The 23,204-nt window shown below is 43.8% G+C and overlaps 1 protein-coding gene across 1 annotated transcript in view; it reads left to right on the plus strand.

Moving 5' to 3' along the window:
• Positions 1–4,324: 4,324 nt before the first annotated feature.
• The window catches only part of LOC140458005 (sodium-coupled neutral amino acid symporter 1-like), a 73,969-nt gene continuing 55,089 nt past the window's right edge, over positions 4,325–23,204 (plus strand). Inside the window, exon 1 of the mRNA XM_072551947.1 lies at positions 4,325–4,562. The gene's annotated coding sequence lies outside the window, so the exon portion shown is untranslated. The remainder of the gene's footprint in view (positions 4,563–23,204) is intronic.

Consider the following 23,204-nt stretch of genomic DNA (forward strand, 5'->3'; position numbering starts at 1 on the left):
TCCTCCAGGCGTCTGGTGGTGAGGGAGCGGCGGTGAAGGAGGCCCAGGACCTCCTTGTCCTCGGCAGAGTGGGAGGGGGAGTTGAAATGTTGGGCCACGGGCCCTAAAGGAGCCTTCCACATCCATCAAAGTTTCACCTGCACATCCACTAATATCATTTATTGTATCCGTTGCTCTCGATGTGGTCTCCTCTACATTGGGGAGACTGGGCGCCTCCTAGCAGAGCGCTTTAGGGAACATCTCCGAGACACCCGCACCAATCAACCAAACCGCCCCGTGGCCCAACATTTCAACTCCCCCTCCCACTCTGCCGAGGACATGGAGGTCCTGGGCCTCCTTCACCGCCGCTCCCTCACCACCAGACGCCTGGAGGAAGAACGCCTCATCTTCCGCCTCGGAACATCAATGTGGACTTCAACAGCTTCCTCATTTCCCCTTCCCCCACCTCATCCTAGTTTCAAACTTCCAGCTCAGCACTGTCTCCTTGACTTGTCCGGACTTGTCCAACCTGCCTATCTTCTTTTCCACCTATCCACTCCACCCTCTCCTCCTTGACCTATCACCTTCATCTCCTCCCCCACTCACCCATTGTACTCTATGCTACTCTCTCCCCACCCCCACCCTCCTCTAGCTTATCTCTCCACGCTTCAGGCTCACTGCCTTTATTCCTGATGAAAGGCTTTTGCCCGAAACGTCGATTTCACTGCTCGTTGGATGCTGCCTGAACTGCTGTGCTCTTCCAGCACCACTAATCCAGTATTTGGTTTTCAGCATCTGCAGTCATTGTTTTTACCCTGAACGATAGGATAGCCTACTCCTTTGTATTCCATTGAGGGAATGTGGGCATTGCTGGCTAGGACAGCATTTATTGCCCAAACTCAAATGCCCTTGAGAAGATACTGTTGCAATACATTTGTTGTAGGTGCACCCTCCATGCTGGTAGGGAGAAAGTTCCAGGATTTTGTTTTATATTTGTAAGAAATCGCTATCATGAGATTATAATCTGATGTGATGGTTTATTGTGATTGTATCTGTGCATCCACAGAACAACAGGTCATCCCCACACAATGGGGAGGTGATGGGCTAATCGTATTATCGCTAGACTGTAAATCTAGAGATCCAGATAATGTTCTGGGAACCCAGGTTTGAATTCTGCCATGGCAGATGGTGGAATTTGAATTCAAATCTTGAAATAAGAGTCTAATGATGACCAAGAATTGGTTGTCAGAAAAAAAAAATCTGTTTCACTAATGTCCTTTAGGGAAGAAAACTGCCATCCTTGCCTGATCTCACCTACATGTGACTCCAGACTCACAGCAATGTAGTTGACTCTTAACTATCCTTTGGGCAAATAGGGATGGGCAATAAATGCTGGCCTAGTCTGTGACACCCTCATTCTGTGAATGAATAAAAAAAACTGCTTTCAAACTTGGTAGATCACTGACTATCTCATGCCGTCTATGCTGGTACTTTTCTGTAGCATTAGAAATGCCAAAAGGAAGATGGAATCTATTTATACTTCCAAAATGGCATCCAGAACACAGTCAGAAATCTATTGTCTTTGCCTAACTTCTCTCACCAAAATCCATCCTTAGCATCCCCCCATCGGGTAGCAAAGATGTTTGACATGGGGAGTTTCAACAGAATCTCTTCCATGGTTGGCATTGGGATCTCTTTAAATCTTTATTAAGGTCCTTTGGATCAATACATAATCTCAGCTTTCCAGGAATTGTCACTGCTGCTGTGTTGCAAATCCAATCGATAGGAATTATCACTTTATTGATTACTCCCTTCTCACCAAGCTCCTCTATCTTGTCTTTCTGGCTGAACTTGAGGGCAGATTGATCTTTCCTCAGAACATGTGGAGTTGGTCTCACAACCTTATTTGCTTCAGTATGGCATTTACAAGGTCAACATCCAAGACTTGTGAAAGCATTTTTATATTCTGTCCACACTTTGTTGAACACTCTATGCCTTGGTCTCATGCAATCTACTCTGTCTTTTCTTGTATGTGAAAGGTTACCAATCCAAAATTTTAACTTGTGTTGACTGAAGCTCTCTGGTTCTGTTTTATTGGACTCTCAATTAAGCTTATCCTCTTGAAGTGGTCATTGTTCCCTGGGAGAACATCAACTTTACCTTTCATGCCCTAATGTTACACATCTTCTCCATCTAACACTTCACAACAACTTGATGGTCTCCTTGTGTATTTGTATTTCCAACAATCACAAGTCACAACCTGCAAAAAAACATAATAGCACCAATGTGTTTTAGGAAGTAGAGTAATTTCTCATTTTAACACGATCTGATATCTATCCAGCAATGGTCTTTGTGCATTTTGTTTGCCTCTTCTTAGCAAAACACTTGCCTAGCAAAGTGGTTTAGCATCTTGCAGTTTACCCACATTGCTTTCCCCACATTGATCTGATTATTTTTCTTCTCATATCTTGAACACCATTTGCATCCTGTACTCTGGTTTTGATCTTTTTGTTTGCCCTGTTGAAAGTTTTCTTCCTTTTCATCATTGACCTGGACTTTTGGGTAGCTTGGATTGCCATAGTGCACTGCCTCACTTTAACATTTTTTAACAGTTGATAAGCGACCTTAGAGTTTCTGCACATGTAAACAACTTCCTGGTGAAGAACCTTCCCTCCTCTCAGCAGACAGGATCTCATAGCAGAATCTTTTGTTCCAAAAATAATCATATCTCTACTGAGTTTATCCTTCCATAATCTGAATTCACAAGATTCAGCTAGATACCTCAGTTCTATCACCTCCTGCTCAATATTCTCCCTCTCTTCCTGAGTCTGCTGTTCTACACATAACATTCATAAATAACATTGGTGGGGCATTCAAAATCTTTAATATCTTAAAAATTCAATGCCTGGCTTTTGTACTTCTCAGAGAGATCTAGGTGCAGTACAGCTTGTGGAACTCCTACCCCATCAATGATAACAGTTGTTGTTCTTATTTGTTTGGGTTTCATATTCAGATCATGGCAAACTGATCATTCTGATATCAAGACTGAAAGAATTACCAATTCTATCTCAAATCTCCCTTCATATCTCTATAAATCTCATTGGAAAATTCCAAATCAAAATGATTCACTTGGTTGCCAATGTCCTGTATCAAGTTGTAGTCCAAAGCTTTATTTATCCTTTGATGCTTTTTTTGCTTGGTTACAAATGCTCACTCTGTCATCACTATCAAAATCCATTCAATCCCTGTTACTCTCTCCTGACACTAAATTCCAAGTGCTGAGTAAAATGATTTAGTGCTCAAGAATGCTGACATAAAAAGCATAATCTTTCCGTAGAGGATTATTGAAACAGACATCACAACCTCTTTCCATTTAATGATTAACAGGTGATAACAACTACAGGTCCTTCTGCAGTTGTACTTTAAAGGCTCTCATGATCATACTTTTGAATGCTGGTCAACCAGTATCTAATCTGGGTAAATGGTGGGAAACAAACCAGACATCACCTTTCCCCACATTCTAATGAACAACCCATTTACATAGCAGTTGTTTTACGGGAAAATTGGGAGAAAGTGAGGTAGCAGATGCTGGAGAGTCAGAGTCTAAAGGTGTGGTGGTAGAAAAGCACAGCAGGTCAGGCAGCTTCGAGCAGCATGAGAATCGACATTTCAGGCATAAGCCCTTCATCAGGAATCCTGATGGTCTTATACCTGTAACATCAACTCTCCTGCTCCTCCAATGCTGCCTGACCTGTTGCGTTTTTCCAGCACCACATCCTTATGGAAAACCTGAACAACGGGTACATGATGAACCATTACGTGATTTCAGGAAGGAGTTGACTATAGCTCAAGGGATTAAAAGATATGGGGGGGGGGGGAGAAGTAGGAACAGGGTAATGAGTTGGATGATTAGCCCTGATCCTACTGAATGGCAAGAGCAGGCTCAAAGGGCCGAATGGCCTATTCCTTCTCCTATTTTCTATGCTTCTATGAAGCTGCACTATGGGTACATGATGAAAAGTATCCTGGATCATTGTTCCTGGCAAATCAACCTCTCCGGATCTCTTCCAAAATCAAAAGGCAAAAGGGAACGGTGGATGCTGGAAATCTGAGCCAAGAACAGACCATTAGCTCAGTCACCACCTGTCCACCTTGGCACCCAGAGATATGCTGATTGACTTTTACTTTTTGTAATTTACTGATGTATTTCCCAGGAAAGCTGGTGGGACATGCCCCACTGTATCATGAATTGTGGGCTTCTACCTTGAGCATAACATGTCACTGGGTTTGGATGGTGTCGCGAGATTTGCTGAGGCGGTGGAAGAGAGGTGAAGTCCCGCTAATATACAGGGGAGTTGGAAGGCTTAGAGAGTAACTGCTGTCGTGGTTTTGCTTCCGTACGTTCACTACCGCTTCGCTAAGCCAAATCCTCCAACGTTAACTCTCTGAGACAGATCTACCAGTCGAGTTTAATTGAACCGGATCCACACAAGGAAACATTTCACAAGCCATTCTTATCCATCAACAGAAGAAGTGACCTGAAGCAAGTGTGGAAGGGACTTCACCAGCCTTAAAATTACAAGGTAAATAGCAAAAAAAAGTCTTTCAAACCTATATTTGAGCGCGCTTTTGGGCTAGAATGTTCAAATCTTGCTTTTGCTACATTACCTTCTTGAGCATTTTTCTTCATAAAACTCAGATCTCAAGAAAATCAGGGGATAACTGTGTCAGAGACTGGAGAAGTTGGTTTTGGAAAGAGTGAATTGCAGATTTTTAGAAAATGCATGGACTGCTCCAAATTGGATTGTGTTTAGAAAAACCCAGATGTTTCCTTTCATGTGTATTTTTAAAATTAATTTGCTTAACTGCTCATGCAGTAAATACATAAGAACCCCCATTTTAAGCATGTAAGGGCGGGAAGTTGAGAAACGCTTACTTGTTCCCTGTTTTTAGACCATGCGCAGATCAAACATCACATTCTCATTGTCTTACCGTTAAAGTTTAATAAAATCTAAAGGAATATTTGAGGAGAGGTATGGCAGCTTCAATGTTGAATCTCACGACCTGAGGGGAGAGGGGCTTTCAGTGGAAACTTCAGAATGAATAAAAAAATTCAACCCTCGATGATCGTCATCAATGGAAATAATGCAGGAAATGGAACTTTCCTGCATTGCACAATATTCGGCGATGCCAATTCCTTAATAGTTTTTCTTTGTTTTTTTTTAAATTGTTGAGATCGTTTGAGGATCCTTTTATAAGCACAGCGACAGATTATACTGCCATTTGTGGCCAGAGCAATTCGCCAGAATGTGTACGTTCGGACCTTTGACAACTGGGATATATTGATCTATTCAAAATTAATTTGTTGCATTTTTGTATCTTGTGCATCAAATACTGTCTTCTTTCCCTTTAGATAATAGCGTGCATTCTAAAGAGATGTACCAGAATGGTCCCAGGATAACGGATTTCAGTTATATGGATAGATTGAAGAAGCTGGAACGGCTTTTTTTCTTAGAGCAGGACAGTTTAAATGATTTGCTCCTGGTGATTCTGCAACAAGGATAGAGCCCCCTGGTCCTCACATTCCACCCCATGAATCTCCAGATCCAGCACACTATCCTCCGCCATTTCCACCATCTACAATCAGACCCCACCACCAAAAATATATTTCCCTTCCCACTCCTATCTGCGTTCTGCAGAGTCTATTCCATCTGCAACTCCCTTGTTAGGTCCATGTCCCCTACCAACCCACCTTCTACACATAACACCTGCCCTTGCTGTCACACAAAGTATAAAACCTGCGCCCACACCTCCCCCCTCACCTCTGTCCAAGGCCCTAAAGGAAGATTTCAAATCCAGAAGAGATTTTCCTGCACTTCCACCCACCTCATTTACTGCGTCTGTTGTTCTTGTTGTGGTCTCTACATCGGGGAGGCAGACATCAACTTCTGGAGCTTTTCAGCAAACATCTATGGGACACAGGCACCAACCAACCCCAGTATCCTGTGATCAACTACTTCAACTCCCACTCCCCCAAGGATATACAAATCCTGGCCCTCCTCCATCGCCAAATTCAAGCCATCCGCCACCTGGAGGAAGAACACCTCAATTTTGCTTTGAGACCGTTCAACCACACGGCAATCAACATCGACTTCACCAGTTTCCGAATCTCCCCCCCCAAGACCTCATCCCAGATCCAACCCTCCAATTCAGCATCGCCCTTTTGACCTATCCGACCTGTCCATCTTCCTTCCCACCTATCTGCTCCACCCTCCACTCCAACACATCACCATCACCCCTACCTGTATCCACCTATCACCTTCCCACCTACCTTCCCCCTCAGCCCAACCGTGCCCACTATTTATCTTCAGCCCCCTCCCCACTTCACATTCCTGATGCGAAAAGTTAACTCGCCTGCTCCTCAGATGCTGGCTGACCTGCTGTGCCTTTCTCGTGCCACATTTTGCAATTCTGACTCTCCAGCATCTACAGTCTTCACTTTTTCCAGGTCTCATTCAGAAAGTCAGAGCTGTACATCCATTCTGACAGCTCTTTTGTAGCATAGAACTGTCACGGTAAGGCTGACTGCTCTCTTTTTGACATATTCTGATGTCAAAGGGCAAGTGTTCTAAGGTGAGTGTGGTTTTAGGATGCTGGAAAAGTAGGGTGCCCAATGGGTAATGGGTGGAAGGCCAGGTAAGTAGGGTACCAGCTGGGTAGGGTGCCAGATGTGCAGAATGCTGTGGATAAAAGTTGGGAGCCAAGTGGATTGTGTATCAGATGGCAAGGGTCCAGATGAGTAATACAGTGTAGAGGGTAGGTTGCGATGGGCAGGGGATGTTGGGTCTGGTGGGATGTGGGAAGGGCAAATGATGGGCCTGGAGCTGTTTGGGTCCAATAGTGAGGGACTGCATCAGGTCCAGCGAAGGGAGGGAGCTTATCGAATTGGGTTAAGGTCCATCATGGGAGGAGAATATTGGGTCAAGTGACAGCAGCAGTGAGGGGGGAGGTGATTTGGGGGTCAGATCCAGTGGAGAGGAGATTTGGGTGTGGATTGGAGCGGAGGTGTCAGCTCTCCAGGGGGTGTAGATCCTGGAGTATGTCAGATCCAGGGGGTGGGGGGGGCGCGGGGGAATGTCATGTCAGGGTCTGGTGACTGGAAGGGATCTGGGGGAGATATAGTTCAGTGTGTGTTAGGTAAATATGGTGTCATTTTAACTTCTCATGAGAAACTATTTTACTTAATTTCATCAGAATCCTCTGATTTCATTGGAGACTTTTGAGGATTCCAGGGATAGAGGAATTGCCCAGTGGAAGATTCAATTTCCTGGGTAATTCCTTCAGAGTGTGCTACGATGGGAATTCTGCAGGGCCCCCATGTGCAACTCCTGTATACACTGCTGTTCCTGCCTGGCCATTAGGAACACTGTTTCATGGTCAGAGGATGCAAAGTCAGACTGAACAACAAAACAATCCACGGGGAAGCTTCTTTTAAATTCAATGAACAGGTGCTCGAAGGAGGGTTAATAATTAATTTCAGAGGTAAATTGGATTTTTACTTGAAAGTGATTTTAAAAATTCAGGGCTACAGGAAAATATGACTAAAAGAGCAGCTCTTTCAAAGAGATGACACAGGCACAATGGGTTAAGTGGCCTTCTAAGCTGAATCAATTTATGATATCAAAACTCTGTACACTTCTGTCGCATTTATGTGAAATTAAACCTCAAATAAGAGCTGATTTGACATCTTCAATATCTTTATGGCAAGGAAGCAGCAGTTTTTCATCTCTGACTGAAGGACAAATGCAGCATAAGTATTTCATCTAGAGTTCATAGCTCATATATATGACAAGTTTTTGAATATAGTTTGATTCATATACGATCATGTAACATACAAGAAGTTCTTGTTTACAAATGAGGTAGTTGTGGGTGAAGCTACTTCAGAATAGAACATTGAAACAAACTGCTCCTAAAGAAATGCTTGGGGGATATAGAGTTGGTGCTGGGAGTCAGATTGTGTCAGATCATCTTGTTTTATTGACCTGCGTTAGATTCTTGAGATCTTGAAACTATTTTCATTGGAGCAGAGCTCAGTAGAAGGGGATCTCATAAAGAAGAAAGTCTGGAAACTTTTGTTATTCTTTATGGGCTGAACAGGGAAAGATTAGTTGGAGAGATAATTATCGAGAGGGATATGTTTTAAAAATCCCTGTTACAAGGGCAGGGAGAAATTGTACAGTGTATATAGGGCAGACAGGAGGAAACTTTTCCGCTTGATGGAGGAATCAGTGACCGGGGAGTGTAGATTTAAAGTAAGAGGCAGGAGGTTTGGTGGCGATGTGAGGGAAACATTTTCACCCAGAGGGAGGTGGAATCTGGAACTCCCTGCCTGTAAGGGTGGTAGGGGCATGAAGCCCTCATAACATTTAAGAAGTATTTAGATGTATACTTGCTTTGCCAAGACGTACAAGACTATTGGCTGGAAAATGAGATTAGAATAGTTGGTCCTTTTTGACTGGTACAGACCTTTTGGGCTGAAGGGCCTTATTCTTTGCTGTAGATTCCTGTAACTCTATGAGCATAGTTAAAAACATGCAAATGAAGTGGGGAGACAGAGACCATTGCAACTTTTAAGGGGAGAATGATAAGAGTAAAATAGAGACTATTGAAAAAGAAGTGTTTTTCTGAATGTCCTCCATCCGTCCTGTAAACTTCTGAGTTTTTGTGTTTAGAGGTGGAACAGCCCTTTGCACCATTTCCCACTATAAGTTCTCTCTTCAAAACCTAACTCCTTGCTGCCCACACAGAAAAGATTACTCACACAGGAAGCATGAGTTTCAATGAAAACTTCCGTGCACCTCAACACAAGACAGTTCTTCACAATTGACTTTATAAAGTAAAGATAGTCATTATAAAATTAGATTTTGTACATATCTATATGTATCAGAAGTCTAGCATTTAGCTTGCTACCAGCATTCTTCAGTGTGTCGTGTGCTGTTATAGCTGTGTGTTTAACATAGAAAAACAAGGCAATACTTTGCTGCTTGGTTTCCTGTTCTTGGTAACCCGGACTTCCCAAAGAGACTTACAAGTAACTGAATCTGTAGAAATGTTCTTCAGACTCTAAGGAAGGAAATTCAACTTAACAATGCTCTTGGAGGTGGATGGTGTCCAGCAACAGGCAGGAGCCCTGAAGTACAGTGCAACTAGGTCATTGCATTTGGATGTAACTTCTGGATTCAATCTAATTAGAATGAGCAAGTTTGATGGTGGCCCACATTACTCAGTTTCAGCTGCACTATTCAAAGTGAAACTGCAAAGATACCAGTTATTGGTTTGCGGAGGTGGAGGAAGAAGTTAACTGACTGTTCTAATGGAGCTTTACTATGCTAAGTGTGTGCCTTATTTCACTGATGCTTCCCTGAACTTAGTGCTGTGGTGTTTAAGACCCGTAGGAGATCCTCTTTCACATCAATAGGCGAAAATAGCCTGCCACTGAAAAGTAAGAATAAGTAGCGGATGATTGCTTAAGAGATCAACAGCAGAAGTCTAATGCCATCGTTGCAGATTCAATGCTGAAAGCAGTTTGATTGCCTAAGTAGGTCAAGAGAGTGTGAACAATAAGTACGTTCAGCCACGTTATGTGATCGCATTCCTGCTACACATCTTTCGATCAAACAAAGCCTTAATGCTTCCAGTGAATCGCTTCAACCTCCGCACTCAGAAGCCTATTGCACCATTTTATTCCACTCAGCAACTTACGCTGCATGGGATGACCATTCAGGACTGGAAAGTTTGGTGACACTCAGAGTGTTGAGGATGCTTCATTGTTGAGAACATTTCAGGCTGGGATAGGTGAACCTTTGGGCTATTCAGGGTGGGAAAGCAGAGGAGGAATGAGCAGAGGGGATGAGACATCGCTTTTTATAGAATCCCTACAGTGTGGAAACAGGTCATTTGGCCCAACAAGTCCACATCAACCCTCCGAAGAGTAACCCAACCAGACCCATTCCCCTACTACTGTATATTTACACCTGACTAATGTCCCTAACCTGCACATCCCTGAACTCTATGGGCAATTTAGCATGGCCAATTCACCTGCACATTTTTGGACTGTGGGATAAAACTGGAGCACCCGGAGAAAACCCACACAGACATGGGGAGAATGTGAAAACTCCACATAGACACTCACTTGAGGTTGGAATCGAACCCAGGTCGCTGGCACTGTGAGGCAGCAGTGCTAACCACTGAACCACCGTGCTTCCTCTTTGGAAAGCTTGGTGATATCCTATTATTGAGAGTTGGGGGCAATTGTGATTGTGTTAAATGGCAGAGCGACCTCAATGGGCCAAATCCATTCCTGTATCTTGTGTTCTTGTACTCCTATTTTCCCCTGCTGCCAAATAGTGGCCTTCTCAGAATTGATACACAGTGAGACCTAATGCTAAACAATGGGTGGCTGGAAAGGGATGCTTTGGGGCTTGTAGGTCTGCTTTTTAGTTGAGAGAAGGAGTGGGGGTGATATGTGTGTAATATGTGGCCTGAAAATAAATGCAAAACAAACCTTGTCATTCATAGCAATGACGTATACCACAGTTGGTACATTGGCCATGGGAGATTCCTTTTCTGGAGGGGCTCTGTGCTGTCCACCTTGCTTCTCATGAAGGTCCGAATCTGGATAGTTTCCTGCAGAATGCAGCCCCTCACGACCATTCTGGAGAGTGTGGTGGGAGCACGCTGAGGGGCACCGACAGATATGTCATCACACCTGAAGCACATCTTCAGCACCCTGATTGCTGGCTCAATGACACATCACTTTGTCATATTGATCACATTCTCACTGTCCTGGACTTTGCTGTTTTCAGATTCCTCACAAGTGTAACTGGCAGCTGTAGTCCGTAAGTGTGTAAAAAAGATTGAGGAGAATGGACCATTAGGCAAAAGCTTCACAGCAGGCAGCTGGGAATCGTATGTACACCTCCATAATCAGGATTTGGAGATGCCGGTGTTGGACTGGGGTGTACAAAGTTAAAAATCACACAACACCAGGTTATAGTCCAACAGGTTTAATTGGAAGCACTAGCTTTTGGAGCGACTGTGTGATTTTTAACTCCATAATCAGGACTGCATGTTAGTTGTACATTGTTCAAAATCTCACAACACCTGGTTATAGTCCAACAGGTTTATTTGGAAGCACTAGCTTTCGGACCTTTGCTCCTTCATCAAGAAGCAGCACTTTGAAAGCTAGTGCTTCCAAATAAACTTGTTGGACAATAACCTGGTGTTGTGAGATTTTTAACTTTGTCCACCTCAGTCCAACACCGGCTCCTTCATATCATAGCTGTACACTGATGGAGTAGAACCTCTGGCATTTCACAAATAATCTGGTGTGACCGGGGGTGACCTCCTTTGCTGGGCATATGGAATCAGTGATAACCACCATCTGAGGGAAACCAGCCAGAGCCTCAGACGTCACTCGTTCTGACTGGTATCATTCCCTGGGACAATGTATATCATTGTTTAGCCCTGAAAAACATGACCAGGGGCATCTGTTTGGTGCATCTGTGAGAAATCAGTTGTGAAATCCTGCAAGTATTTCCGGCTGATCACAGAAAGGGGCTTAAAGCAAAAGATCTAAGGAGGGTGATGATTTTAACAGCTCCTAATAATGTGCAGCCACCTGATCCACTTGGCTATGAACCTTCGCCCAGCAGGCTGCGAAGGCCTGACGCTGAGCCCCAAGACCATGATATGTCTACAAAGATGATCCTCTGCCTGCACATCCTGTTTTGTGGATGTTGCCTCCTGTGAGCTGCACATCTCAACTCATCCAATGAACTGCGGCTGCTGGATATCAGAAACAGAAATTGCTAAAACAAACTCAACATCTGCAGAGAGAAACAAAAACAGAAATTGCTGGAAAAGCTCAGCAGGTCTGGCAACATCTGTGAAGAGAAATCAGTTAACGTTCGGGTCTGGTGACCCTTCCTCAGAACAACTGCTGAGCTTTTCCAACAATTTCTGTTTTTGTTTCTCTCCAGATGTTGTCTGACCTGTGGAGAGTTTTCTGATTTCTAGCATCCACAGTTCATTGCTTTTATTTTAGTTATTTAGCGTAAAACGTGTCCTCTAGCCTGCCACGTTTTGGTTCCGATTCACAGCATCCACAGTTCTTTCGGTTTTTATCTGTGGACAGAAATCAGAGTTAACTTTTCGGCTGCAATGACCTTTCTTCAGCACTAATTGTAGTTTGGAAAAGGTTGGTGTCTTGTACATGCTAGAGAAGGAGTGGGGGAGTGGGAAGGTAGTGGAAATGAACCCCAGAGAGGGAGAGAGAGAGAGAGAGAGAAAATCAGTAGGGCAGACAAAGCAATGAGTATTGGTCAGCCGGGGAGAATCAGTAGCTGTTACTGGGGATCATTTGTGGCTGACAATGGTTCAGTTGTAGTAGCAGCCCATGTTATGATAAGGTTGAGGGAACGACATGGGAATAGGTGCTCAGACCCTAAAAGTATTGAATTAATATTGACCCCACAAGGTTGCAGGGTTCCCAAGTGGAAAATGAGGTGTTGTTCCTTTAGCTTAGGCTGAGCCTTTGCTGGCGCACTGCAGCAAGCCCAAGATCGAGACATTGGCCAGAGAGCGTGGTGTGTGTTGAAATGGCAGCAATTGGAAGCACATGGTCATTTTGTGCACAAAACGTAGGTGCTGTGCAATTTCTGTTGCTGACTGGTAGTCTTCCTACTGTTTCTGATGGTTTTGTCTGCTGTTCCTGGTGCTAACAATTACATTGGTCATCTTGGCCATTACCCAAGGTCCAAAGTAAAAAAGCACAAGCAGTGCCCATGCGGATCAGCTATTTTTTGATGATGACCCCGAGAACAGAGACACAGATATCCCACATGAAAGTGACTGCTAAAGCAGTGAAAATAACCTGTCAAGGAGCAAAAGCAAATTACCAGAACAAGCATTGTGAATGGAAACTCTTCACAAAATGAGGCGAGGAAACAGGGGATTTCCCATTTTATTTTGTCTGTTATTTCTTCAGCTGCCAAACATTATGCTCACTGTTGAACTTCAGAAAAGCCCAGGAAACTCATGTAGCTACAGTTGAGTCCCAAAGCCCCCATTACAAGAGTTCATAATGAGTTATTAACAAACTTAACTGGCTCCTTTCTCTCCTGAGTGAGTTGCTAGCATGCTGCCTAATGTACTGTGCAGGCAAATACAAAAGTCAACAGATGGATCTCAGCTTCCCAGTGCATTGTTAATTCAGTGCACTGAACTCCCACCCCTCTTAAACCACACACTCCCCGCTACTCCAAGTGACCTTACTGTCGATCCATTTCCTCAAGGGTTGGAGTATGAGTAGCGATTTTAAAAGGTAAACTTCATTTTGCCAAACATACAAATAAGCTTTACTTGTGAATAGGTTTACTGGAGGACAGCTCCAAACTTCACAAACCCTGGGCAACACAGTTGTGAGGCTTAAGCTGTATCCTGCACTGCTCTTCAAAAGCATTTCAATGGCTTTTAAGCATGTTGGAGTATCCTGAGGTTAATAGACTATAGTTATATAGTAAGTAATCAGTTAAAAATCACACAACTCCACAAACACCTGATGGAGCAGCGCTGCAAAAACTAGTGCTTCCAAGTAAACCTGTTGGGCTATAACTTGGTGTTGTGTGATTTTTAACTTTGCACGCCCCAGTCCAACACCGGCACCTCCAAATCATGACTATGTAATCACAAGTCTTTCTTACTAGTATAATTACTTGTTGGAAGTTGACAATTCACTTTTTAAAATGCCTGTACTTTTTGCTACTAGAGATGTACGGCATGGAAACAAATCCTTCAGTCCAACTCATCCATGCTGACCAGATATCCTAAATCAATTGAATCCCATTTGTCAGCATTTGGTCCATATCCCGCTAAACCTTTCCTATTCATATACCCATCCAGATGTTTTTTTCAAATGTTGTAATTGTGCCAGCCTCCATCACTTCATCAGGCAGCTCATTACATACAGGCACCACTGTCTGCATGAAAATGTTGCCCCTCAGTTCCCTTTAAAACCTTTCCTCTCTCACCATATGCCCTCTAATTCTGGACTCCCCTATCTTCGGGAAAAGACCTTGACTATTCACCCTATCCATGCCTCTAATGGTTTTATAAACTTGTGTAAGGTCACCCCTCAGCCTCCAACATTCCAGGGAAAATAACCCCAGTCTATTCATAGTTTTATAGTAATAAAAGCAGGAGTAGGCCATTTGGCCCGTTGAGCCTGCTTCATAATTCATTAAGATCATGACTGATCTATCCATAATCTCAGTTTCTCCTACCTGCATTATCCCCATTACTCTTAATTCCCCTACCATGCAAAAACCCATCCAACTATGTCTTAAATATATTTAATAAAGCTGCCTCTACTGCTTCCTTGGGCAGAGAATTCCTTAGATTCACTACTCTTTGGGAAAAGCAGTTCCTCCTCATCGCCATCCTAAATCTACTCCCCCTCATCTTGAGGCCATGTCCCCTAGTCCTAGTCTCATCCACCAGTAAAAACAACTTGCCTGCCTCTATCTTATCCATCATTTCGTAATTTTATAGGTTTCTATAAGATCCCCTCTCATTCTTCGAAATTCTAGCGAGTATAGTCTCAGGCGGCTCAACCTCTCCTCATAGGGTAACCTCCTCATCTCCGGAATCAACTCCAGATTCAGCCTCTCCCTGTTGCTCAGACACTCTAAGTCTGGTAATATCCTTGTAAAGCTATTTGGAACCTTTTCAAGTTTCACAGCATCTTTCCTATAGCAGGGAGACTAAATTATGAGGGGCATGATTAGGGTAAATAGGCAAAGTCTTTTCCCTGGGATCGAGGAGTCCAGAACTAGAGGGCATAGGTTTAGGGTGAGAGGGGAAAGATTTAAAAGAGACCTACAGGGCAACTTTTTCACACAGACGGGTTACATGTATGGAATGAGCTGCTAGAGGCTGGTGGAGGCTGGTACAATTGCAACATTTAAGAGGCATTTGGATGTTTATATGAATAGGAAGGGTTTGGAGGGATATGGGCCGGGTGCTGTCAGGTAGGACTAGATTGGGTTGGGATATCTGGTCGGCATGGACAGGTTGGACCGAAGGGTCTGTTTCCATGCTGTACATCTCTATGACTCAGTATTCCAAAAGTGGCCTAATCAATGTCCTGTACAGCCGCAACATGACCTCCCAATTCTTATGCTCAATGCACTGATCAAGAAAGGCAATGTACCAGATGCCCTCTTCACCATACCCTGTCTACCTGCGTCTCTGTTTTCATGGAGCACAATTGTTGCAACACAAGTAAATAAATACTGATCATATTTTTGACTCCACCATCCCTTCAGGCAGTGAGTTCCAGATCCCCTTTACCCTTTGAGTGGGGAAAAAAAACTCGTCAATTGTCCTCTTAGCTTTCCACCTCTTAGCTTAAGTTCATGCCTCCTGGTTGCTGACCCCTCTACTAATAGGAAAAAAAGCCTTCCTATCTACCCTATCGACTCCCTCTCATCGTCAGATACGCCTCCATTAGGACCTCTCTCAATCTGCATAATTCCAAGGAAAACAACCCTAGCCTTTCCAATCTTTCCTCACAGTTCAGACTCTCCAGGTAATTTCTGCACCCTGTCTGGTGCGATCACATCCTTCCTATAACAGGGTGATCGGACTGCCTGCAATACTCCTGTTGTGGCCCAGTGTTTTATACTATTCCAGCTACAACTGTGACAGTGCTTCACCCATTGCTCTATTATATCAAATACTATCACCTTAACACAATAAAAAAACCTGAAAGCTGAGCAGTGTCTTCCTCTTTCACCTATTACATACCTCTTTCACCTCTCATGCATTTTTGAGCAACCTCCATGTAGCAACCATACTTTTTGCTTGGGACTAGGGAAGGGGGTTCTCAGGCCAGAATCTACTCCTGATATTAATCTCCCCTGTTTATCTGGACTGAACAGTGGAAAAGTAATAATAAATTTACTGGGGATATATTAGACAGGCAAGATGGACTGAAAGATTCTGTGATATAGACATAGACATAGGTCATACAGACCCTTCAGTCCAACCAGTCCATGCTGAACATAATCCTAAACTAAACTAGTCCCACCTGCCTGATCCTGGCCCATATCCCTCCAAACCTTTTCTACTCGTGTTGTTGACTTCTTTTAAATGTTGTAATTGTACCCACGTCCACCACTTCCTCAGGAAGTTCATTCCACACATGAACCACCCTCTGTGTAAAGAGTTTGTCCCTCATGTCTTTCTTAACACTCTCATCTCTCACTTTAAAATGTGCCCCTCAGTCTTGAAATCCCTTATCCTCGGGAAAAGATAGCTTCCATTGACTTTATTATTTTATAAACTTCTATCAAGTCACCTCTCAACCTCCTATGTTTCAGTGAAAGAAGTCCCAGCCTATCCAGCTTTTCTTTATTACTCAGACTGTCCATACTGGGCAATACTTTGGTAACTCTCTTCTGAACCCTCTCCAGCTTAATAATATCCTTCCTGTAACAGGGTGACCATGACTGGATGCAGTATTCCAGAAGAGGCCTCACTAATGTGCTATACAACCTTAGCACGACATCCCAACTCCTGTACTCAAAGGAGTGATCAATGAAGGCTAGATTTTAACAGTGACTGGTAGCTTAAGATGCACAATATCAAGTTGGCTACTACTAAACATCCCCTGAATATTGGATACAATTTCTTTTTAATTTCTCTTGGAAGATTTGCAGTTTCAGAATTTTCACACTAGGGATTTTACCACCCTACATTTCCTTTAAACACTCCCTTGAAGAGGGGTATGATGTGCAGATGCAGGCTGGCTCTCTGACTCTAGATGTAAACTTTGAGTTCATAAAACTTTGGCAATATCCCCTTCTTATCCTTTTAGCTCTCACTTAAAACATTTCATAGGCTTTTTAGGCTTAAAGAAATTCCTTCATCCTGAATATAAATCATTAATCATAGAGTAACTATGAGTCAGAGAATGCCATTTGGCTCTATTCGGTACATGCTGGCTTTCATAGAAATCATAGAATCCCTACTGTTTGGAAACGGGCCACTTGACCCAACAAGTTCATGCCGACCCTTCAAAGAGTAACCCATTCAGCCCCATTCCCGTACCACTCTACATTTATCCCTAACTAATGCACCTAACCTACACATCCCTGAACACTATGGGCAATTTAGCATGGCCAAATCATCTTTGGACTGTGGGAGGAAACTGGAGCACCTGGAGGAAACCCACACTGACACAGGGAGAATGTGCAGACTCCACACAGACAGTCACCCAAGGCTGGAATTGAACTCAGGTCCCTGGTGCTGTGAGGCAGCAGCGATAACCACTGAGCCACCGTGCTTTATGTAGATTGATCTAGTTGTTCCTATTTCCCATCTGTTCCTACAGCCATACAAATTATTTCCCTTCAGACTGCTGTTCCCATTCACTTTTGAAATCAAAATTTGTCTCTGTTGCATCCCCTGCATTGGCAATAAGTTTCAGGTCATTACTGTATACTGTATAAAGATATTTTCCCTCACATCCCTCCTGTATCTGATAGCCAGAACCATAAATCTAAGCCCTTTAATTCTTAAACCATCAGCAAATTGTCTATCTTAAACAAACCCAGTTACCCAATCCTATCCTCACTCTTGGAACATGTTGGTAAATGTCCTTAGTGGCCCCTCAAGGTCCCTCACGTCCTTTCTAACATACGGTAACTAGAACTGGTCTCTAGCTGTGGCCTGACCAGAGCTTTCTAAAGGTTCAATGTAGTTTTCTTATTTTTGTCCTCAATAACTCTATTTATGCAGCCCACGATCCTACAAGTTTTGCTAACCATCATGACATCTTCAAAGAGTTAAGTGCAAGAAGCCTCCAGGTCTCTCTGTCCCTGCTCATTTTGTTGAATTGTACTATTAAGCATATACTTTCCCTGACTGTGCCTTCTACTAAAATGGGGCACATCAGTGTCTACCATCCTCTTGTCTGAAAATTCACTCCAATGAGTGTCTTACATTGGTATGAGTTGGAGGGTCAGGAGAACATGTTTGATGTAAAACTATGTGATAGTACAGCCTAGTGGTATTCGAATGTTGTTATATCATTTTTAGTCACACAAGTCTTTCCAATGTTTCTGCCTTAATCTAGTTAAGACCAACGAGCCAGATGCCATACACAAATTATTGATCTTTGTTACAAGGAGGAAAACATCCAAAACAACAGTAACAATAAGGCTCCCATTAACTCAGTCTTCATTAGTTACTTTACATTATAGAAAATGCCAAACAAAATTTTATCATTGTGTTTTTTGTTTCTGCTACAACAACTCTTTGTTTTCATTTCCACCTACTTACTATCGATGTGGAATTTCCCTGCAGGGCATGAATATTGAAGTTCTACAAAAGTAAAAACTAAAGTTGCCTTTGTCTCAGCAGACCATAAGAGTGCTCTTCCGTTAGAGAGTAATATTGGTGGTGGTATAACCACAGGCAAAAGGAGAGGTTGAGAAAGAGAGTCCATTGGTGGAAGATCAGCTAGTGTGGGAATTGAACCTGCACGGTTGGCATCACTCTGTTTTGCCCTCTAGCTGACCTCCATCTGCAAGATTAGCGCGAAAATGATCATTTTTATTATGCTCTGACTTTCTCAGACTCTGAATTTGTCTCCAACCCATTAAACATCAATGATTGTTGCAGCCATACACAATGTATAGCATATGAAGTGTGGAACATTGTCATGGCAAGGTGCAACACTGCAGCCAAAGTGTTTCCACAGTACAAATATCCCACTCTATTCCCTGCATTTGAGTCTCATCTGATTCACTTTACCTTGTTATTTAAATTAAATGTGTCTCCATTGAAGCATTACTGCCCATCAGCTATTCCATTCAGAAATTTATATATATTTGTAATTATGGCATTTAGTTTAGATGACCCTTCAGATATACCATTCAGCAATTCATAGGATGCAGTTACAATTACAATGTTTAAAAGACATTTGGAATGATGTATGAATAGGAAAGGTTTGGGCTGATATGGACCAGGAACAGACAGGTGGGATGAGTTTAGTTTGGGATTATGGTCGGCATGGACTGGTTGGACCGAAAGGTCTGTTTCAGTGCTGTATGACACTATATGTAGTCATGGCATTTAGTTTAGTCTGCTGCATATTTCACTTCTGCTTGCAAAAGCAAACAAGATTGTAAGGTTAAACTTTAACGAAAGATTCGTCAGTAGGTTTAGAGCTGTTATCATGAATATACGTAAACATTGTGAAGTTAGGGGACAAGAAAGCTGAGATATAAAGCAGTATGTGAGTTAGATATGTGGGCGGAATAACGTAAGCTAAAATTATACAGGTTACCATATGACGTGGGGGCTCAGGAGGGTGTAGGTGAAAACTCCAGTGATGTGTCTTCCTCTTTCACATGAGCTCACTGTGACTGAAAAACCCCAGCCTCGATAGAGGAGTGACATTTCCAAAACAAGGTGCTGGTCACTGACTATGGGGAATGGAGCAAATCAATGAGCTCATCCTCAGATAGTTACTAACTTGGGAACGTTAAGTTTGAAAACAAATCAGTCACGTGGTTGGTTCGAGTAGTAGTAGTATAGTATTATAGTTACATTTTGAATGCAGAATTTATAATCTTATCTAGTTTTTATAGAGAATAATCATAGCAATCTAATGGCATCATTAAACAGCATAATTTTCCAGTAGTATTGTTCATACTGCAGAGCCACTATCTCTAAGTATTCACTCCTCATTGCCAGTTTTAATTTTAGCTTTGCTTACATCAGTCCTCCGTCCTAAATAAAATCTCACATTCAGTTTTGGGTCTATAATTTCTCTCCTCCCAGCTTCAAATTAAATGTAATTCAAATAAAGGCAATATACTGTGGATATTGGAAATCTGAAACAAACACAGCAAATCCCAGAGAAACTGACCAGATTGAGCACATCTGTGGAATGAGAAACCGTCTTAACATTTCAAGTCTGATATGATTGTTCGTTGGGATTGAGAGTCACATTGGATGTGAAACACTAACTGCCTCTCTCTCCATAGGTGCTGCCAGACCTGCTGAGTTCCTCCAGCATTCTCTGTTTCACAATGTTTATGTTATTTGTTAAATCCATTTGTGATTTGAAGTTTAACATTAGAGTATTGTTTGTTTTGATAAGCAAAAGTGAAATATGCAATGGGCTACAGTAAACATCATTATTACAAATATGTATGAATTTCTCAATGGACTGTCGGATGACCAGTAATGCTTTAATTAAGATGCATAAATCTAAATAATAGGCGAAACCAGATCAGTTGACACTTGAATGAAGGATAGGATGAGATATTTGTACCATAGCAACGCTTCGCTTTAACTGTGGGTAGACAGGTTGCCGTGGTAATATTTCACTGTCTATAGTGCACTGTGTTCTACATTTCATATGCTGTACTGCGAATTGGTGTTTAGCTGTAATATTTATTGAAGCTTAATGGTTTGGAGTCCAGAATATGTTTTTGTACAATCAAATGAAACATGATGGTTGTGACATATTGCAAATTGAAAAGAATATTTGGAACTGTCATAGTGCGCTTGCCTACATAGGAACACTGTCCATTTGTACCCACATTTTGCAGTTGCTGTCTTTGGTGAATTTCTGCAGATATAGTACACACTGCTGCAACTGAGCATCAATGGTGGAGGCAGTGGATGGTCAAAGTCTTGATTACTCTTCTGGCAGTAACTCTTACTGAAATGCGTAGAAGCACCTGTCAGTCAGTGGTTCCTGGCAGTATGTTCAGAGTCACGTCCTATACCAGTCCAAGAGATTAGCCACTGTCAAGTATTCTGCTATGTGTTCAGGTTCAGGGGTGCCTCTGCATTCTAGGGATTGACTCATTGAGTCAGTCCTGTAGGGCTATAACAGCCAGTCTGAGGGCTGGGGTGGGGTAGCACTAACACACTCTGGGTGATGAACTGCCATTGGTCAGTGGTCTCAGCACTTCACACCAAGGGCCCTTTGGTCAGTTGGTTGAACAGGATGGAATATTTACTGGATTAGTGGTGCTGGAAGAGCACAGCAGTTCAGGCAGCATCCAACGAGCAGCGAAATCAACGTTTCGGGCAAAAGCCCTTCATCAGGAATAAAGGCAGTGAGCCTGAAGCATGGAGAGATAAGCTAGAGGAGGGTGGGGGTGGGGAGAGAGTAGCATAGAGTACAATGGGTGAGTGGGGGAGGAGATGAAGGTGATAGGTCAAGGAGGAGAGGGTGGAGTGGATAGGTGGAAAAGAAGATAGGCAGGTCGGACAAGTCAAGGAGACAGTAACTGAGCTGCAAGTTTGAAACTAGGATGAGGTGGGGGAAGGGGAAATGAGGAAGCTGTTGAAGTCCACATTGATGCCCTGGGGTTGAAGTGTTCCGAGGCGGAAGATAAGGTGTTCTTCCTCCAGGCGTCGGGTGGTGAGGGAGTGGCGGTGAAGGAGGCCCAGGACCTCCATGTCCTCGGCAGAGTGGGAGGGGGAGTTGAAATGTTGGGCCACGGGGCGGTTTGGTTGATTGGTGCGGGTGTCTCGGAGATGTTCCCTAAAGCGCTCTGCTAGGAGGCGCCCCGTCTCCCCAATGTAGAGGAGACCACATCGGGAGCAACGGATACAATAAATGATATTGGTGGATGTGCAGGTGAAACTTTGATGGATGTGGAAGGCTCCTTTAGGGCCTTGGATAGAGGTGAGGGAGGAGGTGTGGGCACAGGTTTTACAGTTCCTGCGGTGGCAGGGGAAAGTGGCAGAATGGGAGGGTGGGTCGTAGGGGGGTGTGGACCTGACCAGGTAGTCACGGAGGGAACGGTCTTTGCGGAAGGCGGAAAGGGGTGGGGAGGGAAATATATCCCTGGTGGTGGGGTCTTTTTGGAGGTGGCGGAAATGTCGGTGGATGATTTGGTTGATGCGAAGGTTTGTAGGGTGGAAGGTGAGCACCAGGGGCGTTCTGTCCTTGTTACGGTTGGAGGGGTGGGGTCTGAGGGCGGAGGTGCGGGATGTGGACGAGATGCGTTGGAGGGCATCTTTAACCACGTGGGAAGGGAAATTGCGTTCTCTAAAGAAGGAGGCCATCTGGTGTGTTCTGTGGTGGAACTTGTCCTCCTGGGAGCAGATACGGCGGAGGCGGAGAAATTGGGAATACGGGATGGCATTTTTGCAAGAGATAGGGTGGGAAGAGGTGTAATCCAGGTAGCTATGGGAGTCAGTGGGTTTGTAAAAAATGTCAGTGTCAAGTCGGTCGTCACTAATGGAGATGGAGAGGTCCAGGAAGGGGAGCGAGGTGTCAGAGATAGTCCAGGTAAATTTAAGGTCAGGGTGGAATGTGTTGGTGAAGTTGATGAATTGCTCAACCTCCTCGCGGGAGCATGAGGTGGCGCCAATGCAGTCATCAATGTAGCGGAGGAAGAGGTGGGGAGTTGTATCCGTTGCTCCCGATGTGGTCTCCTCTACATTGGGGAGACTGGGCGCCTCCTAGCAGAGCGCTTTAGGGAACATCTCCGAGACACCCGCACCAATCAACCAAACCGCCCCGTGGCCCAACATTTCAACTCCCCTTCCCACTCTGCCGAGGACATGGAGGTCCTGGGCCTCCTTCACCGCCACTCCCTCACCACCAGACGCCTGGAGGAAGAACGCCTCATCTTCCGCCTCGGAACACTTCAACCCCAGGGCATCAAAGTGGACTTCAACAGCTTCCTCATTTCCCCTTCCCCCACCTCATCCTAGTTTCAAACTTGCAGCTCAGTTACTGTCTCCTTGACTTGTCCGACCTGCCTATCTTCTTTTCCACCTATCCACTCCACCCTCTCCTCCTTGACCTATCACCTTCATCTCCTCCCCCACTCACCCATTGTACTCTATGCTACTCTCTCCCCACCCCCACCCTCCTCTAGCTTATCTCTCCATGCTTCAGGCTCACTGCCTTTCTTCCTGATGAAGGGCTTTTGCCCGAAATGTTGATTTCGCTGCTCGTTGGATGCTGCCTGAACTGCTGTGCTCTTCCAGCACCACTAATCCAGTATTTGATTTTCAGCATCTGCAGTCATTGTTTTTACCAGGATGGAATATTGTCAGTCTGTTGCGTTTGCTCCTGTCCCTCCCTGTGTATGTGAGTGAAGTAGCTGAATGTCTTTACC

The sequence above is a fragment of the Chiloscyllium punctatum genome, chromosome 32, assembly GCF_047496795.1.
Source record: "Chiloscyllium punctatum isolate Juve2018m chromosome 32, sChiPun1.3, whole genome shotgun sequence".
Taxonomy (NCBI): Eukaryota; Metazoa; Chordata; class Chondrichthyes; order Orectolobiformes; family Hemiscylliidae; genus Chiloscyllium; species Chiloscyllium punctatum.